The 14,457-nt window shown below is 29.0% G+C and overlaps 1 protein-coding gene across 2 annotated transcripts in view; it reads right to left on the bottom strand.

Moving 5' to 3' along the window:
* LOC144839936 (poly(rC)-binding protein 3-like) overlaps positions 1-9,513 on the bottom strand; it is an 81,321-nt gene extending 71,808 nt beyond the window's left edge. Inside the window, exon 1 of one of the 2 annotated variants that reach the window (XR_013611817.1) lies at positions 9,400-9,513. The gene's annotated coding sequence lies outside the window, so the exon portion shown is untranslated. The remainder of the gene's footprint in view (positions 1-9,399) is intronic. The other variant, XM_078695525.1, reaches the window with a different exon arrangement.
* Between the last annotated feature and the right edge of the window lie 4,944 nt (positions 9,514-14,457).

The following is a 14,457-nucleotide window of genomic DNA, read 5'->3' as shown; positions in this document are numbered from 1 at the left end:
TCACTTTTTTATCACATAAAGATTTTCAGATTTATGTCTTATTAAAAAGTGATTTGTGATAATAAAATATTTTGCTATACATTATTTAAAATGGCATCATTTCATCCCACCCACAGTATGTTCTTTGAAATTGATAAACGTATCAGCTGTTAATACTCTTCAAAGATAATGTAATTAGTAAATTCCTACGTTATTTTTCTTTCAGAAACCCTTCATTCTGGTTTAATTAGTAAAGAAAAACGATTACTTGAACTGTCATTATGAGAGTTTAACAAAAGTGATCTCTATTTCACAGTTGCTTACAAAGAGAACGAAAGCTGATAATTAACACTGACCCGAGTGCGTCAATTCATTACGATGAAGTCAAATGTTTCTTTCTTGTTCACCGCATCGGGATTCATTACCCTTCAAATTGTACCTTCAGGTTCTACTAAAATGACATGACGGTAAAGTTCAAAGGTCTTTCTATTGTAGCTATGTGAAAGGTTTATTAAGAGTATTGCTTCTGATACCCATGCTGTGAGTCAGGTCTGTAATGTGCGGACGTACTATATAGTGTGTGTCATGCTTTAATGCTATAGTCAGCATTTTCAGGTAGACAAGAGCAATGATGTTGGGAAAGTTGAGGTTTTTGCAATTGGAAAAGAACTTTTTTTCCAATGATTTCTCCTTGTTTACTGTATATAATTTGAGAGTAACAAAAATAAATTATTCTAAAAATGGTTTAAAAATAGCAGCACACATGATAATGGTGCATCTTCAATACAAACCATGCTACGCTACTTTTTAATCTAGTAATAGTGTAGAAAAAGCAATGAAATCTTCTGGTTTGAGATTGGAAAAAAAAAATTTGCTTAGGAACTTATTCGTTTTGTACATTTTGTTTGAATAAAACCCCTCATGATTGGTCACAGCTGAGAGATACATCTCCCCGGTCACAGAAGCCTTATACTTCATGCTACAAGTTTATCTCTGGAGAAATTGTAGTTCTACCAGTGTGGCCTAGTGTATCAATATCGCAGTGATTGTATCAATAATCTATACTGCCCAGTGACGCAAGTGTGAAGTCAATTGTTCTAATTTCAAGGATGAGCGTGAACATGTGGCGTGCCACTCGCCACACATGCCTCAGTAATTCTTAAGTAAATAAAAGATCTTTTGAATTTAGAAAGGGAGATAAACAAGCTTCCTAACGTGATCGATACAACTGATAGAAAACTAATGAACCTAGAGGTTTGGATTGCTAATCTGAAGAATGACCTCCGATTGACCCAGAAAACAAGTGGACCTGGATCTTGGTAATTAGTTCAAAGAAGATTTTATGAATAGTTGTTCAATTTTTTCTCTACATTAATCTCCTGAAGCATTTGTGTAAAGCGAATGTATTGCAATTTGAATTAAATGAGTTTAGACATGCAGGTATCTGATGTACTGTGCTACATTCCTCGTTAAATTCACTGCCTTAGATAAACTGGATTTGTTTCATGCTCTACAGCAACTTACGACTCAATCTATAAGTAAGTCATGAAATATTAGTAAGCATAAATAGTATAGAAAGAACATATAACAAATTGACTTCATAAACCAAAAAAACATTAAACGATGTGCTGCATTGCACAGAACTAAATTACTAGCTTTATAAGAAAAATTTCAGAGTCTATATTTAACTTTGAAGAATTAATATACAGGACATGAATTTTAAATTTAAATGCCAAAAAAAAGTTGTTTTTCAAAATAATTGAAGTTTTGGAAGAAAAACTGTCTATACGTAAATTTGAAGAATTAGTGTACAAATTAGAATATAGAAAATATCTGTTCAATACTCTTTGAAGTTTAGGGAGTCTTAAATTAAGATTTACCAAACATTTTGATGCAAACGACAACCAAGAACACAGTATATGAAAGTATCACTAAATCCAAAGGCAAATCACTGAAAAAATGACAATCACTGGCTCTTAATGGAGACAACTAAATAAGCAAATAAAAAAAAAAAGTAAAACAGTCAGAAAGAATATGCTGTGTTAAATAATATACACTATTTATGTGTATAGAAGTCTGTCTTAAAAATTGTAAAAGTTATTGCCAAAATTGATACTTTATTAATTAGAATTGATCTGAAATTTAATCTAAATCATAGTAAAATATGGAAATTATAAAATGAAAGATAGAACAAATTGTATAATAACATTTTTGCTAACATTTTGATGCACACGTCGGCCAAATATATAAAATGTTAAATAATATACAATATATTAATGCTACATTAAATTGGCAGCATGAAATGATCAACATCTAATAATTAACAAACTTAAAGTGTATTTTAGATTTTTTTTTTTGGAAAAAAAAAACATGCATAAATCTACACACAGCCTTCCTGTGCTATTGACTCCTTTTAATATCAACTATTATGTAATAATTATGAAATATTACTTACAACTGTCGAACAAAATTCTTACAAGACAGGAAGCTTAACATTCAATGAAATATACATTACTTATATATTTCACTACATCAAGAGAAACGGTAAAAAGTAGAGTAAAAATAAGACTAATGGAAAAAAGCAACGCTGACTAATTTACGGCTACTTATATGCCATTTCAATAGGCAACGTATAATAAATCACGACCAACAACGCAAAATACATATATTTATGTGAAGAAAGATTTTAAACAAGATGCATGCAATAGAAACATATCAAATATAATGCATTTTTTTCTGCATAATATATTATAAAAGTATAATGCAAGTTCCATGATCTTTTATTTAAAAAAAATTGGATCAAATATGTACGTATATATGGATGGATATGACACTATATGCCATTGCTTGTCAATAAGTGGCACATGTGGTTGAATTGTTGTTATGGAAAATTTGTCAAATAAAGTTTGAATTTGATTTAATTTTGTCAACTTATGCCCATGCCAAACATTGTATATCAAATTATCTTGTTAGTCTTTTTATATTATTGTTGAATGTTTAAGAGCAGTACTCCAATGTAATTTCTTGTAAGGACAAATAAATGAGATTCTTGGAAAGATGAAAGAAAAAAAAAGAAAACCAATAAATTATAGAGGTAACAAAACACATATGCTTTTTTCCTAGACTCTGGGTCTACAGTTAGGTCATTTATATCCTCAAATATAGTCCAGCGGACCAAAGTACATTTCAATATAATTATTTCGTTTGTTACACACAATAAATAAATTACAAAATACTTTCTATTAAGTAATATTTCTGGAAGCCATTAAATTAATGAACTTATTTTCAGATGGAAAAGTACATGGCTAAATTATAATTTTGTATTGCATTTTAATATTGTTTTATAAAACTATTCATTTATGTTTTTGACTTAATTAAAAAAATTTATAGTAAACCTTCAATAAAATTTATTATCAAAGCAATATGCATAAAATGTTTTTTTTACAAATAGTTTGCAATAACCATAAATTTATATTTAACAAATAACAGAGTGTATATATACATGCACACTGCATCTGTACTTTTTATAAAAGTATTCATGTTAAAGGAACTGGGAATTTTTTTATGGTCATATCCTATTAAAAACATAATCACGCATTCTGCACTCTAAAATAATTGTTAAACGTTGAGTAAATGGCAGATATAACTAAAATTCATGTGCATAGCTATACTTAGTATTGTTTGTCGCTAATTTTGCATATTGGATATCGAGTCCATTAAGCGTAGAGTGGCTATTGTACTAAAGGAGTTGGAATATGCTTATTGATTTGTAGGAAAGATTTGTACGTTAAACAGGCCAAAACGTGTCGCAAACAGATGTTAATTTTCTTTTGTGCTGTACGTCAGGAAGTGCAGCCCTGTATATTCTGTATTGTTTCACAAGGATGGTTATGTGTATATAGCAATATTGATTTGTGTGTGTATGAAGCAAATCTAGTACATTAAATGTCACTGTTTACAAAGACAACAAGGGCTACAATAGGAAGCACTTGGCAAAATATGATTTTTGCACAGCTATTTATAGTAATATTGGTATTTATCAATATACGAAAACAATAGAAACCATTGTCTGACAAATCTTTTGCACAGTAATGAAATTCCATAGAAAATATTAAAAAAGCTAAAAAAAAATACTAAACCACGATGAAACTAAATGGTAATGATTTATTATTGTTATTGCAGTGATAATAATAGAAAATTGCTGATATATTATTTTACCGGACAAGTAGTATTTTTACAATTACGATTTTCTACGTAACAGGCCTGTACATCATCACTTTTGGAATAAAGTGAAAAGTTAGCTCATATCATGTTAATAGGTTAATATGGTAGTGATATGCTTAAATATGGTAGTGATATGCTTAAATATGGTAGTGATATGACATCATCATGTCCATATATGGGCACATCAGATTTTGTCGTCACATAAAGTTTGATAGCGTAGACATAGTTTTAGACTCAAATGAGGCAAGTATAGTCCATAGTGTTGAAATGGTAGAAAGTACAACAATGTTTTACCTAAAGAAGAAAGTTCCAGAATACTGACAAATAAAAAAGGAGGACACCAGAAAATTGTAGCAACATAGAGAGCACCATTATAAAGTATAAATCTAAATTCTATCAATTATCTGTTCCTGAATACCTTCACGGTAGTCTATTTGAAAATTTCAGTTTTATCCTCTGCCTAATCCAGTACCATTGTGTTGATGTATGTGCGTGTGTGTATGTGTGTAATTTCTGTTCTAAGTCATGTCCAAGAGATTAAAGCTCTCTAAAAAATGCAGACAAACATAAACTCCTTAGATTGCAGGAGAACTTACTACTTGAATCAAGCAGTTAAAAACCTTTTTGAAATAAATGTATCAACAGTCACGTTGGCTGAAATCTTTAATTTGCATTTAAAATGGATGTTTCTTTTTAAGTACAGTTTTACTGCTGATGAAAATAGATAGGGATTGTTTTTAAAGCTGGTGAAAAACATTTCAAATCATTATAGACATATGATAATAATTAATAACATTAGACCTTTAATTATTCTTTTCCTAGAGGATAATTTAAAAAGCAATTTATATTGTTTTTTTTAATAAATAGTAGACAGGGGCATTTAAAATCGTCAATAATATATCTGTACTATATATTTTTATATCCAAAATTATCATGAGTTAGACACTGTAGATGGTGATGGGTATCAAGTGTTGTTGACCAGTTTTCTTCTTATCCTAATATTTTTATATGGAATAAAATAAAAATGTGCTTTATACTAATTCTTTATACAAAACTAAATTATTTACATATATATAATATAATATGAAATGATATCAAAAAGAAAAAACCATGGAAAATTCATGTTAAAACCGCTTTTTGCTCGACACAGACATGATTACAAATACACATCAGAGTTTTTGATAATATTCTGAATTCGAAATTGGATAGCAATTATACATCGTCTTACACACGAGTATGTAGATTATTGTATTATTTTTGTTTGTATTTAACTCACAAATTCTGAACTTTATATCTACATAGGCCTACACATTTGTCACATATTGAATTGGTTTTTACTACTGGCTAAGTTGGAATAATTGTAAGCTGACTGTTTTCCAGGGTACTTAACACTATGACTGACAATGGGGGCAGTATTACTACATTGGGAAGTCAACTATGAATGAATTAATACACTGGCTTACATGCTAATATCTGAAGTTGGAAAAAAACGGTCGGTTTTTAGCTCTGGAATTCAAAAACTCTATATCAAAAAACAGTTTATTGATTACCGAAACCAGAGGGGTGGAGTTAAGAGTGATATCATGGTGGCCATGTGCGGAATCTCCTACCATTGTATGCTGTGGTAAAACTCGTATACAGAATAGATAAATAACAATTAAATTGTTTAGTTTATCAGGTGAAAATAATTTGGTACATCTAAGACAATTAGGCTTAATTTATTTTTTATGGTTATTCCCTTCATCACGATTCTAGGAACTGTGATGTAAGAGGAATAGGTTATCAGCTAATTTACACTAATTATCTTTCTACAGTCAATAATAATAATTTTTAAGTCAAATCAAACGATAAAGTACCGTAAAACAGTCACCATGGTGGTAAGCTTTCTGAAAGCACTATTTTCAGGCCTTCATCAGGCCTACCATACAGAGAAATTATAAACCACCCTGTGATATACTAGAAATTAATTAATTAATTTAGAGTTTAAAGTTTTTAAATATCAACTTGCCCCATTTAAAACATTTATTTCTGATAAAGTAGTGGAATTCAGACATTTTTATTGCAATTATTTACACATAGAACTGGCGAATCACATCGTGTTCAAAATAATAGCCAAAGGAATTAAAAGTGAAAATCCTTTAAATCTCTTCTCGCTATAAAATCCCACGAGGCCCCTTTGTGAAAAGTCACATTTTCAGTTAAAGTTAGCGTAAATTAGCTCGCAACCAGGTTGGTGTCAGTTCCACAAGCTCACGTCACAGTTTCCGGACTCAGATTCTGCCATGTAATTTGGGAAAGTGATTGAAAAAAATAAGCACATATATAAATTAGAACTTAATTGGTTAAATTAGAAAACCGTTAGTGGGCACGGCAATAACTAGTAGCGAGTATTTATCACCACAAAAGCTTCTATACTCCGAGAATAAAAGACATTTATATCACATCCCACTTGAATGCTTTTAGCAAGAAAATAAATTATCAAAATATCTCAAAATGAAAATGGGGGAGGAAAGAATTAAGTAAAAGCCTAAACAGTTAAAAAAAAACAAATATCAATCAATCATATAAATAATAAATTTTTATACAATTAGAAGACTATATTCAAAATTATGTTTGAATGTAGAAGAATACAAAAGATTTTTTGCCTTTTTTCCAGTTCCTTAATAAACTAAACAATGTTGCCATGAGCACTATGTTTGAAACTACCAATATTATGATTGTAACATCAACTTTTATTTTCTTTCTTTGAGTTCATCAAAAGAAATTTATACACGGTCACAAGAGAATGAATTGAATAGATATAGGATTATTTTACAAAATACGAAGAATTTACGACATACTTTGGGCTTTGCTGAAAACCTTTATTTTCGCAATCCTAAATGTTCATGATTTTGCAAATCTGACACTTTTCCACTTTTTTATTTTTACTATGAGTTATACCCTTAGAATAAAAAGAAAATGCATGTATATTGGCTCGACGATAATTACTCCTGTAGACAAATTTATTTTCAAGCACTCTTAAATTTTGTGACCATTTAATGTAGACGAAATATAAGGCCGCACAAAAATAAAGGGTTTTACACATTCGATCAGTATCATTATAAAGAACTTATTGCACTAATATAGATTGTATTCCTCATTCCTGTAGATTTTATTGAACTTAAATATAAGAATATCTTCAGCCATAACATAAAATGTATTATGTTACATTTAGAACATTTTTTTCAAAACCGGATTTAAAAAAAACAAAACATAATTCCAACATAGTATATAACTATTATATAGCAACATGTAGGCCTATGTTTGAAGTCTTGTTATATGCTCTAAATGGAGAGATATATTAATAATTTCTGTCTTTGCTTTTAGTAATGTATTGTAAAAATAATTATTGTTGAGCCCAAGGATTGATTTCAAAACAAATTATTTTTATATTTTAATAGATGAAACTTTTTTACAAAGTAAATATAAATCTGTACATAAAGTAGTTCATTATGCAAGAAAGAAAAATTCATTGCGAACATACAGTAATCCTGTATAATACATTCTAGATGACCTCTATAGGTTTAAAGACCTCTCGTGGCCTACAAATGACATTTCTATTTTATAATATAAAACTACACAATAATTTTGAATTTCAAGCTGTTCTATTAAACATAAAGTTTAAGGAATATGAGTTTTTAACATGAAATTATTGAAGAATTTTTAACATAAATTTCAATTGAAAAAAATTGTATAAATTAAAATTAAAAAAAAATCTTTTCATCCATACTAAACTTTGAAAATCATTGCTTTTTATTTCAAATATATTTCAAATATATTTTATGTGCAGTAGAAATGTTTGGAAAAACGAACAAACACAAACTCTCTCAGTCTCAGTCCCTCTTATAGATAACTAAATATCCCTTCAATTAAAACCATTATTGAGCCAAAGATTGTGGTCTTGTTTATAGTAGTTATAATAGCTATAATTTGTGTTATCAAGAAATTAGTAATTAACAAATAAACTCTATGGATAAATGATAATAGAATGGTAATCAATTTGTACAATTAAACAAATATTTTTTATTCTATATTTTTGGTGCCAAAACTAAAATTATGTCAATAATATTCAAAAATTTGAGTTGATAATTTGTACTTGAATTCAGAGTTGCAATAATTACCAAACAGACTAATATTTTACCATTACAACATTTAGATACAAAAGTACAATCAAACAAAAGTAGACCATAAATGTATAATTATCCTATGATTCTAAGTTGCAACACCTGGCTAATATGTAGATCACCATTATACAAACACATGTCTTATTTAAATTTCTAAATGCTCACCTGTTCATCTTCACTTACCGCTTGCGTAGTAAGCATACAAATGTATACTTACAATCTATTTAATGCAAAATATGTCGGATTTCAAAACTACAAAATGTAATTTTATTTTTCAACTGAACCTCTTGAGAGTAAGAGTTTTATAGAGAAATATTTCCATTTTTATAAAGATCTTCAAATTTAACACAAACATGGAAACTGGATATAGGGCCTAATTTTGCCCTATTTGGAGGGTTGTGGATTTTGCAGATCCAGAACCATGACTCAAACTTCGAGTCGGTCACTCAACCAAAATAAAAATACATAAAAAATATAGGTCTGTATTTTGCAATCATAATTAAAACCGATGTTATAAAATTTGATTATAGTGAACAAAAACAACTAGGAATACACCAAACCCTACTACTATCTCAATCAATATAAATTTTTCACTTAGAAGTTCATAATTTTCTGGTTCAAAGCATTTCTCAATGACTAACGCGACTCGAAATTTCAACATCTGTTAAACCGTAAGATCAAAATACATGCCTACAATTGCGAAGCTAGTTAAATAGATACGTGTATACAACTAAGCTTTACCAATACTCTAGTTAAGATTAAGGATTAGGTCATGTGATTAACATAGAAGCAGAGACGACTGAAAACATATGCAACAGAATCCTACGTATGATATATGCGCTTAGGTACGCATTTTAATGCAGTTGTGTACATGTTACAAACACATCGTTTCTAAACATAGTTAAATTTGAGATCAAATGAAAATTAGCCGTCTCAATAAATCATCTCTCGGCTTAGATTACCTTGCAACTCCATTAATGTGAGTAAAATTGTTTCTAAAAACCTAAAGATTACATCAATCATATTATCTTACCTGGATAATGTACAGAGAGGTTTGTCGTCCGCTATCGTAAGTGATACAAGGGTTTTTGACAAGATAATAATGGTATAAAAAATAACATGGATACCATGGAAGAATCAATTCCTTGCGACGGGAATGAATAAATACAATTAAGACCGAAATGAATCACTAACGTCACCGAATTCACAATTCTACACTTTATTTTACCTTTGAAAAATCAATAAAGATTTTGTGACCAATGAATGCAGCTGTATTTGTCCCAAGTGGTTTTAATTTATGATGGGTAATTAGCGTTAATAAATGTGAAAACCTCCACGACTTTGATTACATTGGACAGTATAGATGCAGCTCTTTACAAGGCCTTGGATAATGTCACTACTCAACTGTCTTCATCTTATTAGATTCCATTAAATCTATTGTTGTCATTGTTTATTAAGTAGTTGTTTTTATTGTCAATATCATCAATATAATTATTTGAATGGATTGTCATTTTTTTATGTGAAACCTATACTAGGTTCCATGTTTAATATAATACATCAAATTAAATATACAAACCCGAATTCATATGGTTTAAAATTGAATAATCAAATTACCGGCAATATTATTTATATTTAAATCCAACCTTTAGCATGGGAAACTTGGTAAATGCTGTACACTATATATGGAATCTAAAATACTGTCAACTCTCCTAATCTCTGAAAATTCTCCCAAAACAAGATTTTTCTTAGGAATTTGGACCTCAAGAAAATTCTGGTTTTTGGAGAGTTTTGGTAATGGGATAGTCGACATAAATGAAATGTGAATACTAGCTTAACATAAAAAATAAGAAATAAAGAATATTAAATTAATAAAAATAGAATATACATTAGGCCTATACATTGTTTTTTTATATTAAACAATATGAGAAAAAAAGAACATACTCACCTTATATGGTAGTACCCAACTTTGTTCTGTTTGGCACTGAATTGTTCCACTTTCTCGTTGTACGGTACTTAGTCTTAGTCATTGTCTAAAAAAGATGAAATACCAATAAAAAGAAAACCAATAGATACACTGATTCTGTTTAAATAACATAGTATAAAACTGACTCCAAATAACGAGAGCCAAGCCATGATCCCAACGTTGAATCATGGCCTGCCTCTCATTATTTGGAGTTAGTTTTATAATAAGAAGAGGATACATATAGTTATTAGTTCAGTGCATGGTCAAAAAATAAATAAAATACATATTTTATTTAGAAAAAACCAAACGTGTATATTCTATAGATATTTAATTTGTGTATTGTATATTATTATACTTTGTATTTATCAAAATAGCTTAATTCAATTATTCTTGTATATTGTTTTTTTTCTCATATCCCTGGGATTAAACTTGGTCATATACAGTATTATAATGTTACAATACAATATGTTATAATATCAAAATGAAAGTAAATGTTGTAAGTAATAAATGTTTCTTCTTTTTAACTTTCAGCTGCCTTCCTATTTTTTTCATTATATAGCTTCCTGTGCAATTATCTGAATTGATTTTTTTTTTAAAGAAAAAAAAACAATGCATTATTTTCAACTCTTGTTGGTCTATAAGACTTTAAAAAAAAATTAATATTGTAAAAAGATCAATAATCCAATCAATCAATTAATCAACTTAAATTAATCAGTACAGTTAAAGTGGTGAGAATTCTTATCATGGTATTTATGTTATTGTCATTTTATTCTGCCTCTTTGCAGGCTCAAGGTGTTTAAATTTATGCGCCGTTACCAACAGAAAATGCGCCGTTACCAACAGAAAATGCTTCCCAAAGGAGCCGCGAGTAGCGCCATAGCCTTCAGCTTCTGTTAACAATAAGGACAAGACAAATCAGAAATTATTCTTTATGTGTTTAGTCTCATTACTAATTTATAGTACTTTAAATGCCCTCACATTTGACTTTGAAAGTTCTTTCCGCACATATTTGCAAAATCATTTGAACTTTATTTCATCATGTTTTTAGGCTAATTAATGTCTTAGAACTTTAACAATAAACTTTCACAACAACATATAAAATGTGTACTGTCAAAAAATAAAGATTAAATTGCAATATTTATAATAAAGAATAAAAGTATGTATGCATGTATACTGTATTTGACCAAGTATAATCATAATTATATTCAATTCAACTTTATTTAATCACAAAGACCGACAGTGTGTGTTTCCTGTCACTTATTTTGTAGTTATTTGTTTGTTGTTGTTTATGATGTGTTTGGCAATAAAGAATAAGAAAAAATAATGTTCATTATTTTAAATAAAATAATGGAAAATATAATGTAGATTATTAATTTGAAAAATGTTTAGAAAAGAAATTGATATGAATTAATAATACTGCATTTTTTTGCATGAGGCCCACAAGTTGTGTACACTGAAAACAAGGAAATCTATGTATTAAATCCAACATACCCTTTGAATAATATAAATAAAAGATATCCTTTTGAACGATTGAATTACATTTTTTATATCAACATAAATAAATCAACTAAATTGGTAATTTGCATATTTATAGCGAATCAAAAATGTCATTTATAGATAGAGGTATGTTTTATTCAGTAAATGAATACTACCTACGCAAATTTTGAATAATCTGTATTTCTGTATTATGGAACTTAATGTCTACATGTTGTGACATTATGTTTAATGGTATGGGTATCCAATGGATTGACCAAAGCCTTATTATAAACTAACAATATACTTTACTGCAATGCATTTACCGTTATGTCAAATTTAAGTTATTAATTAGTCACTAGTAATTAGCTAACATGTCAACTTATGTTTATAATATAATCTTGAAAATTGTCTACAAAACACCTGCACATACATGTTACGGTCTACTATACTTATTTTTGGATATTACCTAGTGCTTCTGTTATCATACTTAATAACAGAGATCATTTAGGCTAATTAGTCACAGTAATTAGCTAACATGTCAGCTTATGTTTATAATATTATGTTGAAAAATGTCTACAAAATACCTGCACATACAGGCTACATTTCTATTATTTTGGAAAAATCTAGTTATTTGGTTATTAAACTTCAAAGAGATCACTAAGAAAAAAAAGATTATTTGTTTAAAATACAAACTGAGTGGCAAAAGGTAATAGGCCTATAGTTATATAATAATAAGTCTCTCCTGAGGACGATCAAAGCATATTGATCGAAACGTTGAGAAACTCAACAGTTCTTTTCAGAACTAATATACGTGTGTACCGCAAACTTTATATCAATAATAACTATATTTCAAAACAGAAAAACTTTTGTGCTTTTAACAAGGCCGTTGTTGCCTATTTCTTCGTTGTATTCATATTGTAAAATCAATTATATAATTTAAAACCATAAGGGCACAAAATTTGTAAATATGGGCATTTATAGTATGAATGATATCAAACACAAATTTTATTTTCAAAAACTAAATATATTTATTTTAGGCTGAATGAATTAAACATTAGTTTGTACTGGGACACAATTCACGCTTCATAAAATTCATTCAAATTGTGTATTTCTAGAGACATTATACCTTTAAGTTTAAGCCTTACGTTTGAATTTCTGTTTTTTCTGATTATACAGCCAAGACACATCAACCTTATCCAGGGACTTGATTTAATGTAACACGCCTGTTCGGATGTTACATAATTATACTTTCAAAACTATATTTCCATCTGACATGTTCTGCCAATATCCATTGCATATTAAAACAAATTATACATTAAGTTGCTGTAGGTATGGGCAAGAAGGGTAATCATATACCAAGTGCATTTTTGAAAAGCTTATAAAGTAATCTGGCGAAAATAAGTCTATGACTTTAAGTTACGTTCCACACAGGATTCAAAATGATTGTTGATGTATATGCATTGTGGCTGTATTCTTTAACATTGAGTACGTTGAGTTTAATGAACTGAAATCTAATTTAGTGCGAACATGCCTTTGGCCTGATGATATATAATGACCCCACGATTATGGGCATTGACCTACAGAAATTTGTGTATTATTGAAAAAGTGCAATTTGTTGTTGTGGGGGTAAGCTAGAGGTTACTGCTATTTAAGTACTGAACTGCCGTAGTTATGTTTCTTAAGAATAATGAATACTTATTTGACGTATTATTTCGAACAGAGTACAATCTCTACCAAATACATCATCATTTTTCAAATTCATTTAATAGTTAATTTAACTAATTTCATCAATTAATATTATAATTCCCATCTTCACATTGGCAGAACAAGGTCATACACTCGTTCAAACTTCAAAACCTGGCGTAGATGCCTTTTTTCTGTATGTATATATTACCATCTTATTACGACTCCTTTATAGCGTAACCCTAAGGCTGCAAAACATGTGTTGCATTCAAACAGCATGACCTGCACACTATCACAGGCCACTGAGAAATGTAATAAGAAATTTATATTGTCACAAACAATTACCATTTAAAAAAAATTTTTTTTTTTAAAGTGGTGATCAGACAAGATTTTCTCTAACCCATATTTTAATTTCTAAGCACAAACAACATTTTGAGGAAGCGAGTTCCAATCCTAAACTGCTCTTTATGTAAAAAAATGTCTCCTTATTTCTAGTCTTATTTTGAGCCTCGACAGCTTTAAAGAATGACCTTTGTGAAAGTTGATTTTTTATATAGCCTAAATCCCTCTCAATAGAATCAATTTTCTAGAAACATTGTTTGTATTTCTAGAGACAAAGCTGTACTACAAAGGTGACGTACTGCATCTTTGGAAAAATACTTTAAAAGATTCCCTTCGTTATTTAATTAAAAAGACTTTAAGAAGTATTGGCCAATTTTCATTTACTGGCAACTTTATGTTTGCTATACAATGTCTTCTGAAAAAAAATAAATAAAGCAACATTTATTTTTAGTATTTTAAAGTACCAAACAAACAAAAAATATTTAAACTTAAACTGATATTCATTTTTGTATGTGCACAGCCCAGAACAATGAAATCCGGGCCTCTGTGGATACATAAAATTGAATTAAAATCTAAATTTTGCATAAATATCCATGTAAATGCAAGATAATTAACCATTTCTAACAT

This window comes from Antedon bifida, chromosome 1 (genome assembly GCF_963402885.1).
Source record: "Antedon bifida chromosome 1, ecAntBifi1.1, whole genome shotgun sequence".
Lineage (NCBI taxonomy): Eukaryota > Metazoa > Echinodermata > Crinoidea > Comatulida > Antedonidae > Antedon > Antedon bifida.
Note: the sequence above shows the minus strand (reverse complement) of the source record. Positions and strands in the feature narration are given on the sequence as shown.